Source organism: Arachis stenosperma, chromosome 6 (genome assembly GCF_014773155.1).
Source record: "Arachis stenosperma cultivar V10309 chromosome 6, arast.V10309.gnm1.PFL2, whole genome shotgun sequence".
NCBI classification, from domain to species: domain Eukaryota; kingdom Viridiplantae; phylum Streptophyta; class Magnoliopsida; order Fabales; family Fabaceae; genus Arachis; species Arachis stenosperma.
The window spans coordinates 65,081,089-65,100,043 of record NC_080382.1 but is presented as its reverse complement, the minus strand read 5'-3'; the positions used below and the strand labels follow the sequence as shown (position 1 = coordinate 65,100,043).

General features: G+C 39.3%; 1 non-coding gene across 1 annotated transcript; it reads left to right on the top strand.

Annotated features, from left to right (window-relative positions):
• Nucleotides 1-1,269: 1,269 nt before the first annotated feature.
• On the top strand, nt 1,270-1,377 carry LOC130938063 (small nucleolar RNA R71). The gene has a single exon (XR_009069245.1). It is a non-coding gene; the product is annotated as a small nucleolar RNA R71 (small nucleolar RNA).
• The last annotated feature ends 17,578 nt before the right edge of the window (nt 1,378-18,955 follow it).

Sequence of the window (18,955 nt, the reverse complement as noted above, 5' to 3'; positions counted from 1 at the left end):
TGCCATCTCTAATGAGATTCTTGCAGCTTGCACCTCAAAGATCCCTAGCTTCTCCATTACAGAGAGAGGCATGAGGTTTACACTTGACCCTAAGTCACACAGAGCCTTCTTGAAGGTCATGTTGCCTATGGTACAAGGTATTGAAAACTTCCCAGGATCTTGTCTCTTTTGAGGTAATTTCTGCCTAGACAGGTCATCCAGTTCTTTGGTGAGCAAAGGGGGTTCATCCTCCCAAGTCTCATTTCCAAATAACCTGTCATTTAGCTTCATGATTTCTCCAAGGTATTTAGCAACTTGCTCTTCAGTGACATACTCATCCTCTTCAGAGGAAGAATACTCATCAGAGCTCATGAAAGGCAGAAGTAAGTCCAATGGAATCTCTATGGTCTCATTTTGAGCCTCAGATTCCCATGGTTCCTCATTGGGGAACTCAATGGAGGTCAGTGCACGCCCACTGAGGTCTTCCTCAGTGGCGTTCACTTCCTCTCCTTCCTCTCCAAATTCGGCCATGGTGATGGCCTTGCACTCTCCTTTTGGATTTTCTTCTGTATTGCTTGGGAGAGTACTAGGAGGGAGTTCAGTAACTTTCTTGCTCAGCTGTCCCACTTGTGCCTCCAAATTCCTAATGGAGGACCTTGTTTCAGTCATGAAACTTTGAGTGGTTTTGATTAGATCAGAGACCATGGTTGCTAAGTCAGAGTGGCTCTGCTTAGAACTCTCTGTCTGTTGCTGAGAAGATGATGGAAAAGGCTTGCCATTGCTAAACCTGTTTCTTCCACCATTATTGTTATTAAAACCTTGTTGAGGTCTTTCTTGATTCTTCCATGAGAAATTTGGGTGATTTCTCCATGAAGAATTATAGGTGTTTCCATAGGGTTCTCCTAGGTAATTCACCTCTTCCATTGAAGGGTTTTCAGGATCATAGGCTTCTTCTTTAGATGAAGCATCCTTAGTACTGCTTGGTGCACTTTGCATTCCAGACAGACTTTGAGAGATCAAATTGACTTGTGGAGTCAATATTTTGTTCTGAGCCAAAATGGCATTCAGAGTGTCAATCTCAAGAACTCCTTTCTTCTGATTAGTCCCATTGTTCACAGGATTCCTTTCAGAAGTGTATATGAATTGGTTATTTGCAACCATTTCAATCAGCTCTTGAGCTTCTGTTGGCGTCTTCTTCAAATGAAGAGATCCTCCAGCAGAGCTATCCAAAGACATCTTTGATAGTTCAGAGAGACCATCATAGAAAATACCTATGATGCTCCATTCAGAAAGCATGTCAGAAGGACATTTTCTGATTAATTGTTTGTATCTTTTCCAAGCTTCATAGAGGGATTCTCCATCCTTCTGTCTGAAGGTTTGGACTTCCACTCTAAGCTTACTCAATTTTTGAGGTGGAAAGAACTTTGCCAAGAAGGCATTGACTAGCTTCTCCCATGAGTCCAGGCTTTCTTTAGGTTGTGAGTCCAACCATGTCCTAGCTCTGTCTCTTACAGCAAAAGGGAATAGCATAAGTCTGTAGACTTCAGGGTCAACCCCATTAGTCTTGACAGTGTCACAGATTTGCAAGAATTCAGCTAAAAACTGATGAGGATCTTCCAATGGAAGTCCATGAAACTTGCAATTCTGTTGCATTAGAGAAACTAATTGAGGCTTAAGCTCAAAGTTGTTTGCTCCAATGGCAGGGATAGAGATGCTTCTCCCATAGAAGTCGGGAGTAGGTGCAGTGAAGTCACCCAGCACCTTCCTTGCATTGTTGGCATTGTTGTTGTTTTCGGCTGCCATGTCTTCTTCTTCTTTGAAGAATTCGGTTAGGTCCTCTATAGAGAATTGTGCCTTAGCTTCTCTTAGCTTTCGCTTCAAGGTCCTCTCAGGTTCAGGGTCAGCTTCAACAAGAATGCCTTTGTCTCTGCTCCTGCTCATATGAAAGATAAGAGAACAAGAAAATGTAGAATCCTCTATGTCACAGTATAGAGATTCCTTGAGGTGTCAGAAGAACAGAAAAATAGAAAAAGGAGGTAGAAGAATTCGAACTTAATCAGAGAGAGTTCGAATTGTGCATTGAGAAGGAGTGGTACTCCATAAATAGAAGGATGTGGGAAGAGGGGAAGAGAATTTTCGAAAATTAAGTTAAAGAAATTGAAAACATTTTGAAAAACACTAACTAATTTTCGAAAATAAGAGTGGGAAAGAAATCAAGTGATTTTTGAAAAAGATTTTGAAATTAGAAGTCAAAAAGATTTGATTGAAAGCTATTTTGAAAAAGATGTGATTAAAAAGATATGATTGAAAAGATATGATTTGAAAACAATTTTAAAAGATATGATTTTAAAAATTAATGACTTGCCTAACAAGAAAAGATATGATTCAAACATTAAACCTTTCTCAACAGAAAAGGCAATATACTTGAGATGTTCAATCAAATCATTAATTGTTAGTAAGTATCTTTGAAAAAGGAAAGAAATTGATTTTGAAAACATTTGATTGAAAAGATATGATTTGAAAAAGATTTGATTTTGAAAAACTTTGAAAACTTGAAAAAAATTGATTTGAAAACAAAATCCTCCCCCTTGTGCCATCCTGGCGTTAAACGCCCAGAATGGTATCCATTCTGGCGTTTAACGCCCAAAATGCTACCTTTTTGGGCGTTAAACGCCCAACCAGGCACCCTGGCTGGCGTTTAAACGCCAGTCTGTCCTTCTTCACTGGGCGTTTTTAACGCCCAGCTTTTTCTGTGTAATTCCTCTGCTACATGTTCTGAATCTTCAGTTCCCTGTACTATTGACTTGAAAATAGAACCAAGATCAAATAAACAATGCATTGCAAGACACCAAACTTAAAATTAGACACTAGACTCAAACAAGAAACATAAAATATTTTTGGTTTTTATGATTTTGTAATTTTTTTGTGCTTTTTCGAAAATTATATGAGAAGAAAATAAAAGTTTCAAAATTCTCAATTTGGATTCCAGGAATCATTGCAATGTTAGTCTAAGACTCCGGTCCAGGAATTAGACATGGCTTCACAGCCAGCCAAGCTTTCAAAGAAAGCTTCGGTCCAAAACACTAGACATGGCCAATGGCCAGCCAAGCCTTAGCAGATCATTGCTCCAATAGCAAGATTGATAGAGATCAACAAGCTCTTGTGATGATAGGTTGAAACCTCGGTCCAATAAGATTAGACATGGCTTCTCAGCCAGCCAGACTTCAACAGATCATCATGAAACACTAGAATTTATTCTTAAGAACTCTGAAGAAAAATACCTAATCTAAGCAACAAGATAAACCGTCAGTTGTCCATACTCAAAACAATCCCCGGCAACGGCGCCAAAAACATGGTGCTGTTGCCGGATTTTGGCACTGATGTTACCGGACCAAAAGCTTGCTCAAAACTCGAACAATCCCCGGCAACGGCGCCAAAAACTTGGTGCGCGAAATTGTGATCACTACAACTTCGCACAACTAACCAGCAAGTGCACTGGGTCGTCCAAGTAATAAACCTTACGTGAGTAAGGGTCGATCCCACGGAGATTGTTGGTATGAAGCAAGCTATGGTCACCTTATAAATCTTAGTCAGGCAGACTCAAATGGGTATAGTGATATACGAATAAAGCATAAAGATAAAGATAGAGGTACTTATGTAATTCATTGGTAGGAACTTCAGATAAGCGTATGAAGATGCCTTCCCTTCCGTCTCTCTGCTTTCCTACTGTCTTCATCCAATCCTTCTTACTCCTTTCCATGGTAAGCTTATGTAGGGTTTCACCGTTGTCAGTGGCTACCTCCCATCCTCTCAGTGAAAATGTTCCTATGCTCTGTCACAGCATATGGCTAATCAGCTGTCGGTTCTCGGTCAGGCCGGAATAGAATCCAGTGATTCTTTTGCGTCTGTCACTAACGCCCCGCCTGCTAGGAGTTTGAAGCACGTCACAGTCATTCAATCATTGAATCCTACTCAGAATACCACAGACAAGGTTAGACCTTCCGGATTCTCTTGAATGCCGCCATCAGTTCTTGCCTATACCACGAAGACTCTGATCTCACGGAATGGCTGGCTCGTTTGTCAGGCGAGCACTCGGTTGTCAGGCGATCAACCATGCATCGTGTATCAGGAATCCAAGAGATATTCACTAGAGCCTTGGTTGCTTGTAGAACAAAAGTGGTTGTCAGTCACCTTGTTCATAGGTGAGAATGATGATGAGTGTCACGGATCATCACATTCATCAAGTTGAAGAACAAGTGATATCTTGGACAAAGAACAAGCGAAATTGAATAGAAGAACAATAGTAATTGCATTAATACTCGAGGTACAGCAGAGCTCCACACCTTAATCTATGGTGTGTAGAAACTCCACCGTTGAAAATACATAAGAACAAGGTCTAGGCATGGCCGAATGGCCAGCCTCCCAAAGTGAGTTCAATCATAAAAACATGATCAAAAGCTCTGATCTAAGAACTAGATGTCCAAAGATGAAAATACAATAGTAAAAGGTCCTATATATAGAAAACTAGTAGCCTAGGGTGTACAGAGATGATTAAATGACATAAAAATCCACTTCCGGGCCCACTTGGTGTGTGCTTGGGCTGAGCAATGAAGCATTTTCGTGTAGAGACTCTTCTTGGAGTTAAACGCCAGCTTTTATGCCAGTTTGGGCGTTTAACTCCCATTTAGGTGCCAGTTCCGGCGTTTAACGCTGGAATTCCTGAGGGTGACTTTGAACGCCGGTTTGGGCCATCAAATCTTGGGCAAAGTATAGACTATCATATATTGCTGGAAAGCCCAGGATGTCTACTTTACAACGCCGTTGAGAGCGCGCCTATTGGGCTTCTGTAGCTCCAGAAAATCCACTTCGAGTGCAGGGAGGTCAGAATCCAACAGCATCTGCAGTCCTTTTCAGTCTCTGGATCAGATTTTTGCTCAGGTCCCTCAATTTCAGCCAGAAAATACCTGAAATCACAGAAAAACACACAAACTCATAGTAAAGTCCAGAAAAGTGAATTTTAACTAAAAACTAATAAAAATATACTAAAAACTCAACTAAAACTACTAAAAACATACTAAAAACAATGCCAAAAAGGGTACAAATTATCCGCTCATCAAGTACATATAGTTTTTTTCATCTATCTCGTTTACATGCACTGGCATAGAGATAATTAACAAAATTTATTATACTTATCACATTTGCAGAGAAGATATATTTGTAACCTTGTGTGTATGCAGTGGCAATGTGATAAACCACTATTTTATGGTTTATATTGTATTTAATTGAGTGGTTTTATCAAGTTTTTCATCCACTTATTCATATGATTTGCATGATTTTACAATTCCTTCCTAGTTTAGTTCTATGATTGAAAACATGCTTCTTTGGTCTTAATTTAGCTAATCTTAATCATCTCTTATTACCATTCGATGCCTTGATCTGTGTGTTAAGTGTTTCAGGTTTTATAGGGCAGGAATGGCTTAGAGAATGAAGAGAAAGTGTGCAAAAATGGAAGGAACACAAGGAATTAAGGAGATGACCAGCGAGAAGTCACGCGGTCGCATGGCTCACGCGATCGCGCGAAATGGAAGAAATCAGAGTGACGCATTTGCGTGCCTGACGCGACCGCGCGGATTGGAAGCTACACGAACGACGCGAATGCGTGGACGACGTGCACGCGTGGTACGAAAAACGCTAAGTGACGCGATCGCGTAAACGACGCGGCCGCGTAACGTGCGCGATCTACAGAATTACAAAAGTTGCTGGCAGAGATTCTGGGCCGCATTTTAACCCAGTTTTCGGCCCAGAAACACAGATTAAAGTTAGGGAACATGCAGAGACTCAGAACATGAATTCAGATTAAATCATTACTCACAATTTTATATTTTAGATGTAGTTTTTAGGGAGAGAGAGAGAGGCTATCTCCTCTCTCTTAGGATTTAGGATTAGGATTTTTAGAACTTAGGAATATTTTTATCTTCTTCAGCTCAGGTTCAATGTTCTTATTTATTTATTTTCTCTTTTATTTGTTTAATGACAATTCATGTTATGATTTTCTTTATTTGATATAAATTGAGGTATTTTCAAACATATGATTTCTATCTAGCTTTTTATATTCTTGGCTTTAATTGATTAATTGGAGACTCTTGAGTTATCAAACTCATCGTGATTGATAATTGTTATATTTGCTAATTGAATTGAATTCCAATAACTCTAGTCCTTTCTTAGGAATTGGCTAGGACCTGAGGATCAAACTAATTAGTCCACTTGACTTTTCTTTGCTTTAGTAAAGGTTAACTAAGTGGGATTAAAACTCAATTCTCATCACCATCGATAAGGATAACTAGGATAGGACTTCCAATTTCTCATATCTTGCCAATAGTTTATTTTATAGTAATTTATTTATTTTACTTGTCAATTAACATACTTCTTCCTTACTTTCAAAACTCCCAATTTACAAGACTCATAACCAATAATAAGAACATACCTCCCTGCAATTCCTTGAGAAGACGACCCAAGGTTTAAATACTCGGTTATCAATTTTAAAGGAGTTTGTTACTTGTGACAACCAAAACGTTTGTAAGAAAGGTTGATTGCTTGGTTTAGAAACTATACTTGCAACGAGAATTTATTATAATTTCTAGACCATCAATCTTCAGTTCTTCAAAATGGCGCCGTTGCCGGGGAATTGCAAACGTGTGCCTTATTATTGGTTATTGTAAATATTTTTCAAAAAAATCTTATCTTATTTTTTTTCAAAAATATCTTATCTTATTTTTTTTTCAAAAAATTAAATCTTTTTCAAAATATTTTCTTTTTGTTAGTTTTTGTTTTTATTTTCTCCTACTACTATGAACTCTCACCCCTTTGGCTGAGTCTGGTTACAATTATGTTGCAGGAAGAGGAAATTACAATGAGAACAGGTATCAAGGTTGGAACAATCAAAGATGGGAGGAGCTACAAAGATTTAATCAATCCTCGTGGCAACAATCACCTCCAATAGACTATCAACAACCATTCTGTGATGCATATCAAGGCAAGGGCTATGGTGAGCACTCTCTTGATTATCAACAACCACCACCATATGCCTATGAACCCCCTCCTTAACATGACTTTGGACCACCATACTCACAAGCCACTTTCCGCCATTCACCTCCATATGACCCCAATCCTTATTCACCACACCAACCACCATATGAACCATACCCAGAACCACCACCTCAATATACACCATCTCCATATCCTTATCAAGAGGAACTACCTCCGTGTTATGAACCTTTTCTTCCAACAAATGAACCCTCCTACCCACCCCAAACCTCCATGGAGAGCACACTTGCCTCTATCACTAGTCTCACCTCTACTCTTCAAGCACTTATATCCCGCATGGACCAACCCTCTACCCCCAATATTCAACCCTCAAGTTCCAATGCACTTCCATCTCAACCACATAATGATCCATCTATCCATCACCACCATCCATGGAAGAGCACCAACATCCATCAATCCAAGAGCAACATGATCCCACTGATACTATTGACATGGAACAAGAGAGAGAGGATCATCTTCGTGAATCCATACTTCATAAGGAGCTAAAGGAGGCACTAAAGGTGAAGGTAGTAGAGACCCTTAAAGTTGACAGCGCGGTTGAAGAACTAGTGAAGGAAGACAACAAGGAGGATTTTGTACTTGAAGGTGAAGAAATAGTTGAATAGGAAATCATCAAGGATGAATACGATTTCATACTTAAACACCTGGATCAAGCAATAAATCGATTACCTTTTCGACGTTCGGACATTCAAGGAACCCTCATGGCTTCATGTGGAGAATCTACTGAAGAACGTAGCAGGAAGGAGAAGTTAGGCACTCCGGTGGATAGTGAGCAGCACGATTTGGTATTGGAACAAGTGGACGAAGCCGGAATTATTGAAGAAGAAGAAATGGTTCAAGACTTAGGGGATGCTGAACCTCCATGGGAAAATCAAGTTATAGAGCCTCCTTCAAAGACGTTTGAAACTGATGTTGAGGAGGGTGTACAACCTCCAAGGCATTTCGTGATTGAAGACTTTGAAAAGGATGGTCAAGAGATGGATTCGATCATTGATGAATTCTTATCTTCATTTGAATCCTCTCCCATTGGACTTGACATGTAGATTAAAGAAGAAGAAGCACAACCTCCCATGCCCTTGGTGAACAATAAAGAAGAAATTGAATCAGAAGAAAGCTACCAAGAGGAAGAGGTTGAAATTGACGAAGCTTGCAAAGAGGTGGAAGATGTCGAAGAAGAGCACAAGGGAGTGGAGCTTGCACGTTCATTAGAAACACCTCCCCCTAAGTTGCCATCATCCTTCACAACATTCAAGTGGGTAAAATTCATATCCCTTAGCTTTCTAATTCCACTTGAATACGGGCTACTGGAGACGGATGGTCAACTTAGAGCTCTTTGTGGCATTAAGAGTAAGAGGAAGATGGTCAGTGGTAAGAATTGTCCTACATGGTTCATTATGGTTGGAAGCTCTAAGTTTAAACGCAAAGATTGGTGTAGAGCTCAACTGAATGGGTCTAAGAAGTTGTTTGGCCGCTTTAGTGAGAATTCAGACTGCTTGCCACCCGGATGGAATCATGATAATCAACTTGAAGATGGGTGTAGAAACAAGATTTGGGATCTAGAAATATATGAGGATCAACTTTGGGAGCTCGAAGCTGGTGGAGAACTTCATCAACACTTGGTAAATTTACTTGGTATTGATAGAGCTTATTGGAAGTCCAAGCATTGTGGAAGTTTGATGAGCGGATAATTTATACGCTTTTTGGCATAGTTTTTACATAGTTTTTAATGAGTTTAAGCTACTTTTAGGGATGTTTTCTTTAGTTTTTATGTTAAATTCACATTTCTGGACTTTACTATGAGTTTGTGTGTTTTTCTGTGATTTCAGGTAAATTCTGACTGAAATTGAGGGATTTGAGCAAAACTCTGAAAAAGGCTGACAAAAGGACTGCTGATGCTGTTGGATTCTGACCTCCCTGCACTCGAAATGGATTTCCTGGAGCTACAGAACTCCAAATGGCGCGCTCTCAACGGCGTTGGAAAGTAGACATTCAGGGCTTTCCAGAAATATATAATAGTCCATACTTTATTCGAAGAATGACGACGTAAACTGGCGTTGAACGCCAAGTACACGCTCCTTTCTAGAGTTAAACGCCAGAAAAACGTCATGATCCGGAGTTAAACGCCCAAAACACGTCATAACTCAAAGTTCAACTCCAAGAGAAGCCTTAGCTCGTGTATTGATCAAGCTCAGCCCAAGCACACACCAAGTGGGCTCCGGAAGTGGATTTATGCATCAATTACTTATTCATGTAAACCCTAGGAGCTAGTTTCTTATAAATAGGATGATTTACTAATGTATTAGACATCTTTGGTCTCAGTTTTGTTTTATTCTTCATCTTAGGAGATCATTGATCACGTTTTAGGGGGCTGGCCATTCGGCCATGCCTGAACCCTTTGCTTATGTATTTTCAACGGTGGAGTTTCTGCACACCATAGATTAAGGGTGTGGAGCTCTGCTGTACCTCAAGTATTAATGAAGTTCTATTTTCTTTTATTCGGTCTCTATCTTATTCTTATTCCAAGATATTCATTCGCACCCAAGAACATGATGAATGTGATGAGTAAATAACCCTCATCACCATTCTCACTGATGAACGCGCGTGATTGACAACCACTTCCGTTCTACATGCAACACAAGCTTGAATGTGTATCTCTTAGATTCCCCAACAGAATCTTCGTGGTATAAGCTAGATGGATGGCGGCATTTATGAGGATCCGGAAAGTCCAACCTTGTCTGTGGTGTTCCGAGTAGGATCCTGGGAATCCGGAAAGTCTAACCTTGTCTGTGGTATTCCGAGTAGGATTCCGGTAATGAATGACTGTGACGTGCTTCAAACTTGTAACCTGCTGGGCGTTGGTGACAGACGCAAAAGAGGGATTCTATTCCAGTAGGGGAGGGAACCAACCGGTGATTAGCCGTACTGTGACAGAGTGCGTGAGCATTAGTTTTCACTGCGAGGATGGGATGAAGCCATCAACCATGGGTGATGCCTCCAGACTGGTTAGCTGTGCGAGTGACAGCCGCATAGGATATTTCCCCGAGAGGATTGAAAGTAGCCACAGTTGATGGTGAACCCCTATACAAAGCTTGCCATGGAAAGGAGTAAGAAGGATTGAGTAGAAGCAGAAGGAAGGCAGGCGTCCTTGAGCCATACAGCATCTTCATATACTTAACTGAAATTCCTATGCACCAATGAATCTACATAAGTACTCTATCCCTTTTATTATTTCTTATTTTATTATTAATTTTCGAAACCCATAAATCAATATTTAATCTGCCTAACTGAGATTTACAAGGTGACCATAGCTTGCTTCATACCAACAATCTCTGTGGATTCGACCCTTACTCACGTAAGGTTATTACTTGGACGACCCAGTACACTTGCTGGTTAGTTGAACGGAGTTGTGAAAATAAACAGTGCCCTAAGAGTATATTCATTCAAAATCCAAGAAACATATAATGATGATCACAATTTCGTCCACCAAGTTTTTGGCGCCGTTGCCGGGGATTGTTCGAGTATGGACAACTGACGGTTCATCTTGTTGCTCAGATTAGGTACTTTTCTTTTCAAAAATCTTTTTCAAAAATTTTTCTTTTATTTTTCGTCTTTCAAAACATTATTTTCGAAAAAAAAATTAATAAAAATACAAAAAAATTCATAAAATCATAAAAATCAAAAATATTTTGTGTTTCTTGTTTAAGTCTTGTGTTAATTTTTAAGTTTGGTGTCAATTGCATGCTTTTAAAAATTTTTTTCTTGCATTTTTTTCGAAAACTCCATGCATTCATAGTGTTCTTCATGATCTTTAAGTTGTTCTTGACAAGTCTTCTTGTTTGATCTTGATGATTTCTTGTTTTGTGTTTTTCATGTGCATTTTTGCATTCATATTTTCCATGCATTAAAGATTTCTAAGTTTGGTGTCTTGCATGTTTTCTTTGCATCAAAAATTTTTCAAAATTATGTTCTTGATGTTCATCATGATCTTCAAAGTGTTCTTGGTGTTCATCTTGACATTCATAGCATTCTTGCATGCATTCATTGTTTTGATCTAAAAATCTCATGTATTAAGTATTTTTGTTGTTTTTCTCTCTCATCCTTAAAATTCAAAAATAAAAAAAATATCTTTTCCTTATTTCCCTCCAAAATTTCGAAATTTTGGGTTGACTTGGTCAAATATTTTCAAAATTAGTTGTTTCTTACAAGTCAAGTCAAAATTTCAATTTTAAAAATCTTTTCTTTTCAAAATCTTTTTCAAAAATCATATCTTTTTCATTCTTTTATAATTCTCGAAAATTTCAAAAATTATTTTTCAAAATATTTTCAAAATATTTTTCTTATCTTTTTATCAAATTTTCGAAAATCAAACTAACAATTAATGTGATTGGTTCAAAAATTTGAAGTTTGTTACTTTCTTGTTAAGAAAGGTTCAATCTTTAAATTCTAGAATCTTATCTTGTAGTTTCTTGTTAGTCAAGTAAATTCTTTAAAATTAAATCTTTTTCAAAGTATCTTTTTCAAATATATCTTTTTATCTTTTATCTTATCTTTTTCAAAAATTTTATCCTTTTTTTTAAAAAATTTTTTTCTCAAAATATCTTATCTAACTTCTTATCTTCTTATCTTTTTAAATTTTGATTTCAAATCTTTTTCAATCAACTAACTAACTTTTTGTTTGTTTCTCATTTTTTTCAAAACCACCTAACTACTTCTCTCTCTTCTATTTTCGAAAATATCTCTCTCTTTTTCAAAAAAAATTCTTTTTAATTAACTAATTGTTTCAAATTTTAATTTCAATTACATTTATCTTTAATTTTCGAAAATCACTAACTCTTTTTCAAAATTATTTTCGAAATTTCTCTTCTCTTTTCTTCTTCTATTTAATTATTTAATTACTAACACTTCTCTTCACCTCTCTTCATTCATTTCCTAACATCTCATCTCACATCTCTGCCATCCTCACAGTTGTGTTTCTTTTTTCCAATCCTCTTCTACCCCCTTCTTCTTCTACTAATATAAAGGAATCTCTAGACTGTGACATAGAGGATTCCTTTTTCTTTTCTTGTTTTCTTCTCTTTCATATGAGCAGGAACAGGGATAAAGGCACTCTTGTTGAAATTGATCCAGAACCTGAAAGGACTCTGAAGAGAAAATTAAGAGAAGCTAAAATACAACAATCCAGAAGCAACCTTTTAGAAAATTCGAACAAGAGAAAGAGATGGCAGAAGAAATATAAATAATAATGCAAGGAGAATGCTTGGTGACTTCACTAAGCCAACGTCCAAGTTTGATGGAAGAAGCATCTCCATTCCTGCCATTGGAGCCAATAACTTTGAGCTTAAGCCTCAACTAGTTGCTTTAATGCAACAAAACTGCAAGTTTTATGGACTTCCATCTGAGATCCTTACCAGTTTTTAACTGAGTTCTTGCAGATCTGTGACACTGTAAGACAAATGGAGTTAATCCTGAAGTCTACAGACTCTTGCTTTCCCTTTTGCTGTAAGAGACAGAGCTAGAGTATGGTTGGATTCACAACCCAAGGATAGCTGGACTCATGGGATAAGCTGTCACTGCATTCTTAGATAAGTTCTTTCCTCCTCAAAAGCTGAGCAAGCTGAGAGTGGATGTTCAAACCTTCAAACAAAAAGATGGTGAATCCCTCTATGAAGCTTGGGAAAGATACAAGCAGCTGACCAAGAGATGTCCATCTGACATGTTTTCAGAATGGACCATATTAGATATATTCTATTATGGTCTCTCTGAGTTTTCGAAAATGTCACTAGACCATTCTGCAGGTGGATCTATTCACCTGAAGAAAACGCCTGAAGAGGCTCAAGAACTCATTGACATGGTTGCAAATAACCAATTCATGTACACTTCTGAGAGGAATTCCGTGAATAATGGGGTACCTCAGAAGAAAGGAGTTCTTGAAATTGATGCTATGCTCTGAATGCCATATTGGCTCAGAACAAAGTGTTGACTCAACAGGTCAACATGATCTCTCAAAATCTGAATGGATTGCAACATGCATCCAATAGTACTAGAGAGGCAGCTTCTGAAGAAGCTTATGATCCTGAAAACCCTGCCATGGCAGAGGTTAATTACTTAGGTGAACCTTATGGAAACACCTATAACTCATCATGGAGAAATCATCCAAATTTCTCCTGGAAGGATCAACAAAAACCTCAACAAGGTTTTAACAATGGTGGACGCAATAGGCTGAATAATAGTAAGCCATATCCATCATCTTCTCAGCAACAGACAGAGAACTCTGAACAAAATAATTCTAATTTAGCCAATATAGTCTCTGATCTGTCAAAGGCCACTTTCAGTTTCATGAATGAAACCAGATCCTCCATTAGAAATCTGGAGGCACAAGTGGGCCAGCTGAGTAAGAAAGTCATTGACACTCCTCCCAGTACTCTCCCAAGCAATACAGAAGAAAATCCAAAAGGAGAGTGCAAGGCCATTGATTTAATCAAAGTGGCCGAATGCACCAAGGAGGAGGAGGACGAAAATCCCAGTGAGGAAGACCTCCTGGGACGTTCCTCAAGCAAGAAGGAGTTTCCTATTAAGGATCCTGAGGAATATGAGGCTCATCTAGAGACCATAGAGATTCCTTTAAATCTCCTTCTGCCATTCATGAGCTCTGAAGAACATCATCCTCTGAAGAGGATGAAGATGTGACTGGGAGAGCAAGTTGCTCAATACTTAGGAGCTATCATGAAGCTGAATGCCAAGCTGTTTGGTAATGAGACTTAGGAAAGTGAACCTCCCTTGCTCATTAGTGAACTAGATACTGGATTCAAAGGACTCTACCTCAAAAGAAACAAGATCCTGGCAAATTCCTAATACCTTGCACCATTGGCACCATGAGCTTTGAAAAGCTCTATGTGATCTTGGGTCAGGGATAAAATCTTATGCCACTCTCTGTGATGGAGAAGCTGGGAATCATTGAGGTACAACCTGCCTTGTTCTCATTACAATTGGCAGATAAGTCCATAAGACAAGCTTATGGAATAGTAGAGAGTGCTAGTAAGGGTTGAAGGCCTTTACATCCCTACTGATTTCATAATCCAGACACTAGGAAGGAAGATGATGAATGCATCATCCTAGGAAGACCTTTCCTAGCCACAGCAGGAGCTGTGATAGATGTCAACAGAGGTGAGTTAGTCCTTCAATTGAATGGGGATTACCTTGTGTTTCAGGCATGGCCATCCCTCTGTGACAAAAGAGAGTAAGCATGAAGAACTTCTCTCAGTTCAGAGTCAAGAAGAGCCCACACAGTCAAACTCTAAGTTTGGTGTTGTGAAGCCACACCAAACTCTAAGTTTGGGGTTCCAAACCCCATATCCAAACTCTAAGTTTGGTGCTGGGAATACCACACTTAAGTGACCTGATCACCTTGTGGCTCCATGAGAGCCACTGTCAAGCTATTGACATTAAAGAAGCGCTTGTTGGGAGGCAACCCAATTTTATTTATCTAATTTTATTTTATTTTGTTTCTTTGTTATTTTTGTGTTTAATTAGGTACATGATCATGAGGAGTCACGAAAAAAATCAAAAAAAAAAAATTTAAATTAAAAACAGAGTCAAAAACAGAAGAAAAAATTTTTCACCCTGGAGGACGCACGGGCTTGCGTTCAACGCCCAGAAGGAGCATCTGGCTGGCGTTCAACGCCAGAACAGAGCATCTTTCTGGCGCTGAACGCCCAAAACAAGCTACATTCTGGCGTTTAACGCCAGGATGCGCACACAGAGGACAATCTGGCGCTGAACGCCAGAAACAAGCTTGAAACTGGCGTTCAACGCCAGAAACAAGCATCACATGGGCGTTTAACGCCCAGAACATGCATCACATGGGCGTTTAACGCCCAGAACGTGCATCAAAGGGCGTTTGAATGCCAGAATGATACACGAAAGCATTTTACATGCCTATAGGGTGAAGGAATGGTATTTCTTTTCATCTCAGGATCTGTGGACCCCACAGGATCCCCACTACAGGATCTGTGGACCCCACAGGATCCCCACCTAACATATTCCCACCTTACTTCCCAATCCTAGTTTTTGTGATGTGATTCCACATGTCACAATTCCCAACATCTTCTTCATCAATCACCTCAATTCCTCTTCCCAATTACCCCATTCACCATTCACATCAACCTCCTCTTCCCCATAAACCCCACCTACCTCTATCAAATTCAAATTCAATTTCCCACCCTTTCCCACCCAACATGGCCGAACTCCCACCCTCCCTCTACCTATAAATATCTCTCCTTTCTTCTTCATTTTCACACAACACAAACCCCTTCTTCTCTCATATAGCCGAACCCCCTCTTCTCCTTCTCTACCTAAATTCTCTTCTTCTTCTTCTACTCTTCTTTTCTTTTTTGCTCGGGGACGAGCAAATTTTAAGTTTGGTGTGGTAAAAGCATAAGTTTTTTTTGTTTTTCCATTACCAATGGCACCTAAGGCCGGAGTTTCCTCAGGAAAAGGGAAAGGGAAAGCAAAAGCTTCCACATCCGAGTCATGGGAGAAGGAGAGATTTATCTCCAAAAGCCATCAAGACCACTTCTATGATGTTGTGGCAAAGAAGAAGTGATCCCTGAGGTCCCTTTCAAGCTCAAAGAATGAGTATCCGAAATCCGACATGAATCCAAGGAGAGGTTGGGAAGTCTTAGCCAACCCCATGCAACAAGTCGGATTATTGATGGTTCAAGAGTTCTATGCTAATGCATGGATCACTAGGAACCATGACCAAAGTATGAACCCAAGCCCAAAGAATTATCTCACAATGGTTAGGGGAAAATACTTGGATTTCAGTCCGGAAAATATGAGGTTGGCGTTTCACTTACCCATGATGCAAGGTGATGAACGCCCCTACACAAGAAGGGTCAACTTTAACCAAAGGTTGGACCAAGTCCTAATGGACATTTGTGTGGAAGGCGCCCAATGGAGGGTAGACTCCAAAGGCAAATCGGTCCAACTAAGAAGACTGGACCTCAAGCCTGTAGCTAGAGGATGGTTGGAGTTCATCCAAAGATCCATCATCCCTACAAGCAACCGATCTGAAGTTACTGTGGATCGGGCATCATGATTCATAGCATCATGATTGGTGAAGAGAGAGGTTCATGAAGTCATCTCTAATGAACTCTACAAAATAGCTGACAGCCTTCATACATGGCACGCTAGCCTTCCCCCACCTTATGTCATCTATGTTACTCAGCTGGAGTTATCATAGAAGGAGATGTCTCCATTGAAGAAGACAAGCCCATCACAAGAAAAAGATGGAGCAAACAAGAGAAGTTCCTCACGGCCCTCAAGGAGAACATGAGGAAGTTCACATCAACAAATGCCTCAAGGAATGCACTTTCCTCCCAACAACTATTGGGAGCAACTTAACACCTCCTTAGAAGATTGAGCCATAATGTGGAGCAATTAAGGGTGGAACATCATGAGCACTCCATCATTCTCCAAGAAATAAGAGAAGATCAAAGAGCAATGAGGGAGGAGCAACAAAGGCAAGGAAGGGACATAGAAGAGTTGAAGAACATCATTGGTCCTTCAAGAAGAAGCGCCACTAAAGGTGGATTCATTCCTTGTTCTTTATTTCTTTCTGTTTTCGGTTTTTAATTATTGTGTTTATCTATGTTTTTTGTCTTTATTCATGATCATTAGTATGTAACCATGCCTTAAAGCTATGAATAAATTCCATTAGTCCTTCACCTCTCTTAAAAAGAAAAATGTTTTAATTCAAAAGAACAAGAAGTACATAATTTTCGAAATTATTATTGAATTTAGTTTGATTATATTGATGTGGTGACAATGCTTTTTGTTTTTTGAATGAATGAATGAACAGTGCATATGTCTTTGGATCTTGTTGTTATGAGTGTTAAAATTGTTGGCTCTTGAAAGAATGATGAACAAGAAAAATGTTATTGATGATCTGAAAAACACCATGAATTGATTCTTGAAGCAAGAAAAGCAGTGAAAAAAAATGGCGAAAATTTTAAAGCAAGGATCCAAGGCTTTGAGCATCAATGGATAGGAGGCCCAAGGAAATTAAATCCAGGCCTAAGCGGCTAAATCAAGCTGTCCCTAACCATGTGCTTGTGTCATGAAGGTCCAAGTGAAAAGCTTGAGACTGAGTGGTTAAAGTCATGATCCAAAGCAAAAGAGTGTGCCTAAGAGCTCTGGACACCACTAATTGGGGACTCTAGCAAAGCTAAGTCACAATCTGAAAAGGTTCACCCAGTTATGTGTCTGTGGCATTTATGTATCCGGTGGTAATACTGGAAAACAAAGTGCTTAGGGCCACAGCCAAGACTCAAAAGTAGCTGTGTTCAAGAATCAACATGCTTAACTAGGAAAGTCAATAACACTATCAAAAATTCTAAGTTCCTAGAGATGCCAATCACTCTGAACTTCAAAGGAAAAAGTGAGATGCCAAAACTGTTCAGAAGCAAAAAGCTACAAGTCCCGCTCATGTAATTAAATTAATATTCATTGATATTTTGGACCTTATAGTATATTCTCTTCTTTTTATCCTATTTGATTTTCAGTTGCTTGGGGACAAGCAACAATTTAAGTTTGGTGTTGTGATGAGCGGATAATTTATACGCTTTTTGGCATAGTTTTTACATAGTTTTTAATGAGTTTAAGCTACTTTTAGGGATGTTTTCTTTAGTTTTTATGTTAAATTCACATTTCTGGACTTTACTATGAGTTTGTGTGTTTTTCTGTGATTTCAGGTAAATTCTGACTGAAATTGAGGGATTTGAGCAAAACTCTGAAAAAGGCTGACAAAAGGACTGCTGATGCTGTTGGATTCTGACCTCCCTGCACTTGAAATGGATTTTCTGGAGCTACAGAACTCCAAATGGCGCGCTCTCAACGGCGTTGGAAAGTAGCCATTCAGGGCTTTCCAGCAATATATAATAGTCCATACTTTATTCGAAGAATGACGACGTAAACTGGCGTTGAACGCCAAGTACACGCTCCTTTCTAGAGTTAAACGCCAGAAAAACGTCATGATCCGGAGTTAAACGCCCAAAACACGTCATAACTCAAAGTTCAACTCCAAGAGAAGCCTTAGCTCGTGTATTGATCAAGCTCAGCCCAAGCACACACCAAGTGGGCCCCGGAAGTGGATTTATGCATCAATTACTTATTCATGTAAACCCTAGGAGCTAGTTTCTTATAAATAGGATGATTTACTAATGTATTAGACATCTTTGGTCTCAGTTTTGTTTTATTCTTCATCTTAGGAGATCATTGATCACGTTTTAGGGGGCTGGCCATTCGGCCATGCCTGAACCCTTTGCTTATGTATTTTCAACGGTGGAGTTTTGCACCATAGATTAAGGGTGTGGAGCTCTGCTGTACCTCAAGTATAATGAAGTTCTATTTTCTTTTATTCGGTCTCTATCTTATTCTTATTCCAAGATATTCATTCGCACCCAAGAACATGATGAATGTGATGAGTAAATAACCCTCATCACCATTCTCACTGATGAACGCGCGTGATTGACAACCACTTCCGTTCTACATACAACACAAGCTTGAATGTGTATCTCTTAGATTCCCCAACAGAATCTTCGTGGTATAAGCTAGATGGATGGCGGCATTTATGAGGATCCGGAAAGTCCAACCTTGTCTGTGGTGTTCCGAGTAGGATCCTGGGAATCCGGAAAGTCTAACCTTGTCTGTGGTATTCCGAGTAGGATTCCGGTACTGAATGACTGTGACGTGCTTCAAACTTGTAACCTGCTGGGCGTTGGTGACAGACGCAAAAGAGGGATTCTATTCCAGTAGGGGAGGGAACCAACCGGTGATTAGCCGTACTGTGACAGAGTGCGTGAGCATTAGTTTT